The following is a 9,784-nucleotide window of genomic DNA, read 5'->3' on the forward strand; positions in this document are numbered from 1 at the left end:
CGTACTCTCCCCACGCCGAATCTGTTTGTGTCCTTTCTTCTTTACCCTTGCTGACTTTTGTGTACATCTGCTACTATGCTTCGCGCGTGTGATACAATGTCCATCCCACGACATCTTGGCCGTTAATTGGTGGACCCCACACCACATCAAAGGCCATGATCAGAGTCGCTCTCCCCTCAAAAGTCAAAACCTGCTTGCGGCCTTTCTTCTATGTCATTGCTGACGTCTTCGTTTATCTGCTACTAAGATTTGCGCGTGTGATGAAAGTCCATCCCAGGCCATCTTGCTTACTTCTCAAATCTACAAAGGTGATCCTGGCCGTTAACTGGTGGACCACCCACTACATCAAAAGCCCAGATCAGAGTCATCAGACTATCTCCTCTGTTGAATTTTTATACTGTGTAAGCCCTTCTAGTCCCGTATCTTTCAAAAAGTACTGTACGGACCTGTAGGATGATCCAAACCGTCCATGTGATGGACCACAACGTAAATAGGTTGTGCCCAAAAAATCATTTCCATGGGATGATCCTAGCCCTCCAATCTATAGGTCAGAGGGTTTGTGGCCCATCACATGGATGGTTTGGATCATCCTATAGTATGGTCCGCCGTACAGTACTTTTGAAAAATACAGGACTATAAGAGCTTACACCATATAAAATCTCCTATTTTCAGCATGCGAGCAATGGATTTTAGGAATGGGAGATTTTATACGGTGGTGCATGTAACCAGAAAGTATAGTGGGGCCCATATAATTAGATGATCTGAACCATTCATTTGTCGGTCTGGGCCATATATAGGTCTTGCCCTGTATATCTTCTGCGAGGATGATGATTAGACACATGACCACAATACAAAAACACTAAGAGCCCCTATCACACATCCATGCTACTCATGTACGGCTCAAAAATGACACTTGTGGTTGTCATTTAGATATGATAATTTACATAAGATATCCTAAACGGATAAAAAAACCCAGGACGTACTCCCCCGCACGTGTGGACGACTTGGCAAACACATGACACATGTGGTCCCACTTAGGGCCGACCATCGCATATGGATTTTTGATATCCGGAAGGTTTGAAATCGAGACCTTTGGCTCTGATACCATGTTAACTCACCAACTTCTCCAAAAGTTTAAGAGCTATTGAAAAAAGACGTTATTTATCTTTTATACTTTAATAGGGGGTGGGGGTTGGTGGTGGTGAATAATTTAGGGATGCAACTTGCGTCGATTTTTGGGAATTCGGGTTGAACTTTTACCTTAAAATCGGGTCGGGTTCGGGTTGATTCCTATTCATTTTTTAGCAAAAGTTCAACCCGACCCGACCCAAGCTTCACCCCTAGTGAATATCATTTCACTAGATAAAATTAGGCTCAATGAATTTATTTAGAAGGGGATGTAATAGCCCCTTTTCATTTTAGCATTGTCCTTGGTATATTCCTCATTAGATACCTCTCTCTCTCTCTCCTAACTATTCCCATTCCATCTCTTCCTTTTCACACCAAGGCACCTAACTTGTGGCCAAACGTAGTTTGTCTCCTTTCTTGTGCTTTTTATCCCCTCTGCTTTCACATGTCTTTTTATATTGTATATTTAATTTTAAGCCAGAGGTCTCTCTCTCTCTCTTTCTCTCTCTCTTTCTCCATATATAAAATAGAGCAAACTACCAACTTGCTAAGCAATTTTGGCAAAACTACCAACTTGCCATGAATTTTTTGACAGATCCTTCGGTAAAAATAAAAATTTCCCTCGAGACCCATTTACAAATTACAACTCATGAGATTACTTCATACGCAGATGAATATCAACTAATTCTCATACGTTGTTAGACAGGATTTACTCAATTTCAATTCGAATAGCTTGTTTCAAGAAGATGCATCCGGAGCCTCAATAGTTAAAATCCGCGATCATATTTTTCTTTAAGGTAAGTATGGAAGTTTGATCCAAAATTAGTTCCCTATCTAGCTATATTGCTTTCATTATGCTTCAATTTATCTTCATTAGAACAATCTTGATGAAATGATGTGTCAAGGGTTTACTTTCTAGTAATGGGGCAACTATAGCTTGAGTTACATGGAAATACCTTGTTGAAAAACTTAGGCCCTGTTTGTTTTAGATTATGACAACAGATTGTGGAGTTCCAACCGATTGTTGGACCGAAAATTTCCAACAATCGGTTGGAACTCCACAATAGGTTGTCATAATCTAAAACAAACAGACCCTTATATTTTTTAGATTCTAGCATGGTGTTGGCTTTAATTTCATGACTTTTACAACTATTTCTTTAGACTCTAGTATGGTTCTGGCTTCAATTTCATTACTTTAATTTAGTCCTAATTAATCGGAATCTATTTGAACTGTTGTTATATGCATATCATAGTTTAGTTCTCTCTCGAGTTGGCATTCCAACATTAGCTGAGCACCCTCTACACTTGCAAGAATTTATATATAGGTTATCTACCTTTCCATATTTCACATGGAGTTTGAACTGATGAGTAGAATGTGACCTTGGTCGCAAAATAGCATTCCACAAGAAAATCATCCCCCAAAGGTTATCAGAAGGACTTGATCTGGTCAGCTTAGTGTTAATTGTGTCTTTAGGGGCTGATGGATAATTCCATGGTTCTCACAAAACTTGCTAAGTTCGATAAATTTGTTTTATCCTCCTTAATCTGATTTAAAATTTTAATTTTATTGTACATTTTATTTTCTTTTTTTTATTGGAAAAATATTTACTTTTTATTTTCAACCTCTGTTTTATTATAAGCTTTGATGTTTTTCAAGTGATTCTTCTTCACTCGTGATAAGGTACACAATTATAAATATTGAATACTTATCTATGAAAATGACAAAGTAAATCTTGAATTATCATCTATGTTCCATGGGTCATGTTGAAAATGACAATTGCAAATATCGAATAATCATCTCATTTATTTTTTACTAAATATAATTTTGATGCTTATTACTAAGCTCTATCTAATATTAGTATCAATCCTATGTTCATAATAGTTCACATGTCTTAATCTACTGTACAATACATCCACAGAGCCAATTATATAAGCAGAAGAAGAGGAAGCTTTGAAACATTCAATTTGAAGAACCCCCTCAGCAGAGTATACCACTACAAGAAATTTTGGACTAAATTGGGTCGCTAAAACTAAAAATATCGTCGCTAACAGTAATAGCGACCATTTTTTTGGGTCTCTAATTCGAGCGTCGCTAATATACTTTGCCCACAAAATTTTCGCCCTCGGGCATGATGGAATTTTTAGCCTGGATAATCATCTTAAAACCCTTCTCGCTCAATATTGATCGTGACACCATATTCATTCTAGTATATGGTGTCACGATGGATTTTTTAGCCTGGATGATCATCTGTTTTATTACGTCGTCGATTATTCTAATTTCTATTACTAACACGCACTTTGTTCAGAGTCGATGTTTCTCACAAATGTTGCCAACCATCTTTTCCGCCACGGATCTTCCACTTCCGTAGTATATCCACTCCTCTCTCTACTAGTGTTTCGGTGACGTTGCCATTCACTATCTCCCAGAGATCCTGGCCTTGAAGATACTACTCCAAACACAACTTCCATTAGATGTAATTGGTATTGTTGAACTTATCAATCCCCGTCAACATACCAATACTTTCCGCCATCTCTTCTTCTAACCTCGATATTTAGGTGTGTTCATTATTCGGTTATAACCGAATAACCGAACCGAATTGGTTCGGTCGGTTTGATTCGGTTTCGGTTTTTTTTTTGTTGGAAATTCGGTTATTTGGTTTTGGTTTTCGGTTATCTAAAAAAAAAAAAATTAGTTAACCGAATAACCGAAATTATGGATGAAAACCTTTTTTTTATTTTAAAAGTGCTATATGTGCACTCCGTAGGATGATCAAAACCGTCAATTTGATTGATCACAACTTAATTAGGTTGTACTAAAAAAATCATTTCGATCGGATGATCCTAGCCCTCCGATCCAAACCGAGATTTTCCTTTTTTTTCCTCTTTTTCTCCCACAATTCGGTTATTATAACCGAATAACCGAATTGTTAATCGGTTTGGCTTTTAGGAATTTCGGTTCGATTACCGAAATTATTTCAGTTATCAAATTTCGGTTTATTCGATTCGGTTATAACCGAATAACCACCCCTATCGATATCACCTCGAAGCAACCAAAGAACAAACCGGTATTCCCACTTTGATATTCCCTCGAAGCAAATCCAAGAACAAACCGGTATTCCGATCGAACACCTTGCTTTGATACCACTTGTAAACTTCCTTTGGTATTCTTGAAGAAGAAAAATATATTATAATTAACAAGAGAGAGAAATTGGTATACAAAGGATTTGCAGAAGGGAAGTGATATTTACGCTCCTTTTGATCACCAGGGACACCCAGCGTCAGTGTATCAATGACAAAAAGGGGGCTCATGTACTTGATGTCAGAAAAATCGAGTGGCTTTGATTGCAGAGTACACTAGCAATGGGTGTCCCTGGTGATCCAAAAGGGATGTAAATATCATTCTCCTTGCAAAAACATCCAAGCACGTTAAAGAGGTGGTGAACACACGTTCACAAGAGCTTCAAGCCATTGATGACTATGTAAGGGTATGTTTGGATGCAATGATTTTTCTTTTGCTTCTCAAACTCATTGACATCTTAAAACAATCAAATTTTTTGTCTGAAATAGGATTTACATGTCCTAAACGATTATGCCATAAAGATAAAGAATAATCCAAAACATAAGCAAAGACATTCACTTTATTGATATTAAGTTTGAACATCCCTTCATACATATATCCCTTCCCAACAAAAGTACCCCCCTTAGAAAGAATGAACTTGTCAGATTCAAATACAAGTTTGAAGCCATTCTTGTTGAGAATGCTTCCAGACACTAAGTTCTTTCTAACTTCTGGTACATGGTAGACACCGGTTAGAGTGAGTCGCTTGCCGGATGTGAACTCAAGTTCCACCTTGCCCTTCCCTTTGACTTCTGCTGTCGACGAATTTCCCATGTATAACACGCTTCCATCTTCAACTGTTTCATAAGTTGAAAACAGGTTCCTGTCTTTACAGACATGCATCGTCGCACCAGAGTCAATCCACCAATCATTGCCATCTTCAAGCATATTTGCCTCTGAAATCATGGCGACAAACTTTTCTTTGTCTGTTGGTGCACCCGACTTCTTATCCTTAAGAAGTCGGCACTCACTCTTGTAATGGCCTGGTTTGCCACAGTTGAAACAAGCACCCTTTCTTTTCTTATTCTTATTAGTATTCTTTTCAGGGTGTTTGTTTCTCTTCCAATTGCCTTTTCTTTGTTGGTTCGAATTCTTGACATTTTCCACCAAATGGATCTTAGAGGATACAGTTTCATTTTCTTTCTTGTCTCTGATTCTTGACTCTTCCTCAATCCTGAGGCATTGAGCCAAGTCTTCAATAGACATTTCCTCTTTCTTGTGTTTTAGACTTTTTCTAAAGTCTTTCCAATTTGGTGGAAGTTTGTCAATAATTGACGGGACAATGAAGGAATCATCAAGAAGGATGCCTTGCAAATGAATTTGATTAATTACATGTTGTATTTCATGTAATTGATCAATAACAGACTTATCATCTACCATTTTAAAATTTAAAAATTGACTCACAGTGAATTTCTTGCTACTGGCATCTTCCGCCAAGTATTTGGCTTCAAGTGCATTCCAGATTTCACTTGCTGATCCCATGCCTTGATATATGTCAAATAGTGTATCTGACATAGCATTTAGGATGTGCCCTTTGCAAATGTAGTCATCCTGTTCCCACTTCATCCTTGCACGAGCCTCCGCCAAAGTTTCATTTTCATTTGCTGACGGCTTTAGAGTGGTGAGAACATGGACCACTTTGAGTGATGTCAAAATGAAGTGCAACTTCTTCTGCCAGCGCTTGAAATTTCCTTTGTCGAAACGTTCGAGTTTGACAAAGTCTTGGGTCATTTGACGAACTGAATAAAGTGCCATTGAAACAACAGTAGAAAATCTTGTCTTAAGATTGTTGGAAAGTTGATGAGGGTACTGTTGATGATAGAAAACAGAAACTTGTTGCTTCAAGGCGTGATATCACTTTCCTTAAGACAAGATTCGCCCCCACTAGTAGTGTGCAAAGGGGATCCGCGAATTGCCTCCAAGATACAATGAAGCCTAGTAGGGAAGCCCTACTAATGTTTGATGACGCGTAGCACTAGCGGAATCAAACCCGAAATGCCCTTCCGAAATCTCAAGCCTTAGAGAAATCTCTAGATTCTGTTTCTGCAGAAAAACAGTATCTAGAACAGTAAACAAAAGAAAAACAGTATGTAGAAATACTTGGGGATTTTTGTAGGAGTGTAGAAGAGAGTGTAAAATCAGTCAGAATTGCCAATTCGATTTCTATCTGAAATGACTGAAGTTTGCACATTTTTATAGACCATCTGGTGTCTTTTCAGTGTGAAAAACACCTCTACAGGGCGACGTTGCGTACGTGCGAAGTGCAAAGTGCGCCTAAAAAAGCGCCAATAAAGCGCCACTATGCGCCCTATAGCCCATTGCCCACGCCGCGCGCGCGCGTGCGCGTGCGCGTGTGCGAACGGTGCGTTGCACCGTCCCGCGGGTCCAACCATGGGTTCAACCCAATGTGCAATCAACAAGAGTTAGAAAAGGTAGTGCTTTATAAGCCCTTCTCTTTCTTTTCTCTCATCCGATGTGGAACTATCTTTTCAACTACACTTCTACATCCTTTTGTAAAAGCAAAGATTTCCAAGAAAACATTTTCTTTTTCCCAAACGCTTTTGATAAAACATTTTCCAAAACACTAAAACATGTAATATACATGATTTTGAAAATGCAAAATCACTAACATGAATGACACCCTGTATTTTCTATAGATGCAATCGAATGACATCTTATATTTTTTAGAATTTTCATGTGTCGTTTCACTGAGAAGCATAAATTGTTTTGTGATTGAAAAACACAAGACAGAGATGACGCAATGGTGAAGTGGGGGAGACACGCCGCAAAGCATATTGTAGAGCAGCAAAAAGAAAGAAAGAAAACAAAATGGGGTGAAATGGCTAATGTAGGTGGTGGAAATATCATTTTCCACTAGACCAGTATAAACAAAGAGAGAAGTGCCTTTTTTTATTTGTTATTTGAGGAATGATAGATGCAAGGGCCTCTTTATGCAAGGACAGGAGAAGGGCCCTCGAATAGATCCATGTCATTTTTAAAGTCGGTTGAGAAATTGAATTCGGTTACAATTGATGACGTTGATCTATTCAAGGGCCCTTCTCCCGCCCTTGCATAAAGAGGGCCCTTGCATCTATCATTCCTCTTGTTATTTTTACTTATTTATTTGTCATTTGTCTATATTAGGGAAATGTTATCAGCACTCCTGTATTTTGATGATCGCACTCCTCGCTTTATTAAAAAGTACGGTATGGCATGCACCATAGGATGATCCGAACCGTCCATTAGATGGGTCACATCCTAAATATGTTGTGCCCCAAAATTCATTTCAACAGGTTGATCCTAACCCACCGATATCTAATAGTGAAGTGGAGGAGATACACAATAGAGCAGATTGTAGAGCAACAAAAAAAAAAGAAAAAGAAAAAAGACAGCAAAACAGGCTGAAAGAGGGTGGAAATATCATTTTCCACTAGACAAGCATAAATAAAAAGAGAAGTGTCTATTTTATTTGTTATTTTTACTTATTCATTTTTTTATTTTTTTATTTTATATATATTTTTTATATTTTATGCTAGAGATTGTAAGTTGAAATCTTAACAGAGTGGGTGAGGGGGTAATGATAATTTCACTGATTTCATGTTAAATTCAGCCTAGTCGAATATGTATTCTCTAGAAAATATAATCTTTACATGTGAAGTCTAGTATTTTTCGAAAAGTACAGTGGAGCCCACTTCATAGCATGATCCAAAACGTTGATTTGTTGGGATAGGGGGTGTATCCTGATGTAGATCATCTTATGTAGATCATCTACATAAGATGATCCTAACACTGAGCTATAGAGGTTTCTATAATGTTCAGTCCCTCTATAGATCAGAGGAGGGTTATGATGTTCCTATGGGGTACAACCTAGTTACAATGTGGCCCATCCAATGAACGGATTGGATCATCCTTTGAAGTGGGTCCCACCATACTTTTCGAAAAAAAAAAAAAAAAAAGGACTTCACACGCACACACTTATAAAATATCTTCAAACTATATGAAATAATTATTTTACTATGGATTTGCTAGGGAGCATCACAAAAGGCATTTCGCGGAATGGCTCTTGCATGGGCGTATAACTCAAAATCCGAGCATATGTGTGGGCTCTCTCTCTCATGCAACAGCCTTTCTGCAAAATGCCTTCTGTGATGGTTCCTAGGAAATCTCCTTTCACAAAATACACCTATGTTGAGAGAAAAAAGGGAAAAATACAAATGCACCCCCTCAACTATGGCCAAATTCCACTTCTAACCTTGTGATATCGAATGTACCAAGGACACCCCCTTAGTTTTCAATAATGTTTGTTACGTGATGGGGGTAGACGGGAACGAAGAAATTGTCAGGGTGTCTTTGATGAATTTCAAGGGTCTACTTAAAAACGTTATAAAGTTGAGGGGATGTCTTTGGTACCTTCGATACCACGGGATTAAAAGTGAAATTTGACCATAATTGAGTGGGTGTATCTGTATTTTTCCCAAGAAAAAAAAAAGGAAAATGATATCAGCACAACCATGATGTTTTAATAACTGCACAAAACTATCTTCTCTTTCTTTTTGTTCCTTTAACCAGCTTGTAATAGCTTTTTGGGAACTGTAATAGAGGAATTCTAGACTGAAGGGAGCCCTTGCAAAAAAGAGGTGAAAGGGCTCCCCCATTGGCTGCACATCACCATCATGCATTAATAACTGCCCCATTGGCTGCATGATGGTGATTTGCAGCCAATGGGGGAGCCCTTTCACCTCTTTTTTGCAAGGGCTCCCTTCAGTTTAGACTTCCTCACTGTAATAACCTTTGGAAGTTCTTTAAATAATAATAAAAGACGAGAGGTTAAATCCAAACTTACCTACCAAAAAAAAAACGTGTAAAACAAGGTGGGTAGTGCCATTATCAAAATATTGTAGTGCCAGTATCAATATTCACATTATATTGTTTGGGCATATTGGTAAGTAAGGGATTCTAAATTCACAGACACTTGCATATTTGAGGTGAAAGGGTTCACCCACTGGGAGAGCCCTTAGGGTTGCAACTTGGGTCGGGTTGGCTTGAGAGTTTGCTAAAAAATGAATTGGAGTCAACCCGAACCCGACCCGATTTTAAGGTAAAGGCTCAACCTGAATTTTCAAAAATCGACCAAGTTGCACCCCTAGTATGTAGAAGAATGACCAAGGCTCAACCAAGTTGCACCCGATTTTAAGAGTCCTTTCACCTCAAATATGCAAGGGCGCTTGAGTTTAGAATCCCTCTTAGTATGTAGAAGAATGATAAACTCTGGGATGCCCTTGAAGAAATGGGCTGAAAGGGCACCCCCATTGGCTACAAGTCACCAAGGTATTAAATTTTGGTTTCGGGTATGGGCCAAAATCCAAAATTTCAGGCCGAAATCCCGTAATAATTAAAAAAATATTATTTAATTCATTTCCGAAATTTCGGTTCGGCCGAAATTTTGTAATCTTTCTTTTAAAAAAAAAAATACATTTTCTCGAAATTTCAGCAGAAATTCTCGAAATTCCGAAATGTCGGCCGAAATTTGGGAAATCA

This window comes from Tasmannia lanceolata, unplaced genomic scaffold, assembly GCF_043159265.1.
Source record: "Tasmannia lanceolata isolate RefF3 unplaced genomic scaffold, GAP_Taslan_0.1 ptg000003l, whole genome shotgun sequence".
NCBI lineage: Eukaryota > Viridiplantae > Streptophyta > Magnoliopsida > Canellales > Winteraceae > Tasmannia > Tasmannia lanceolata.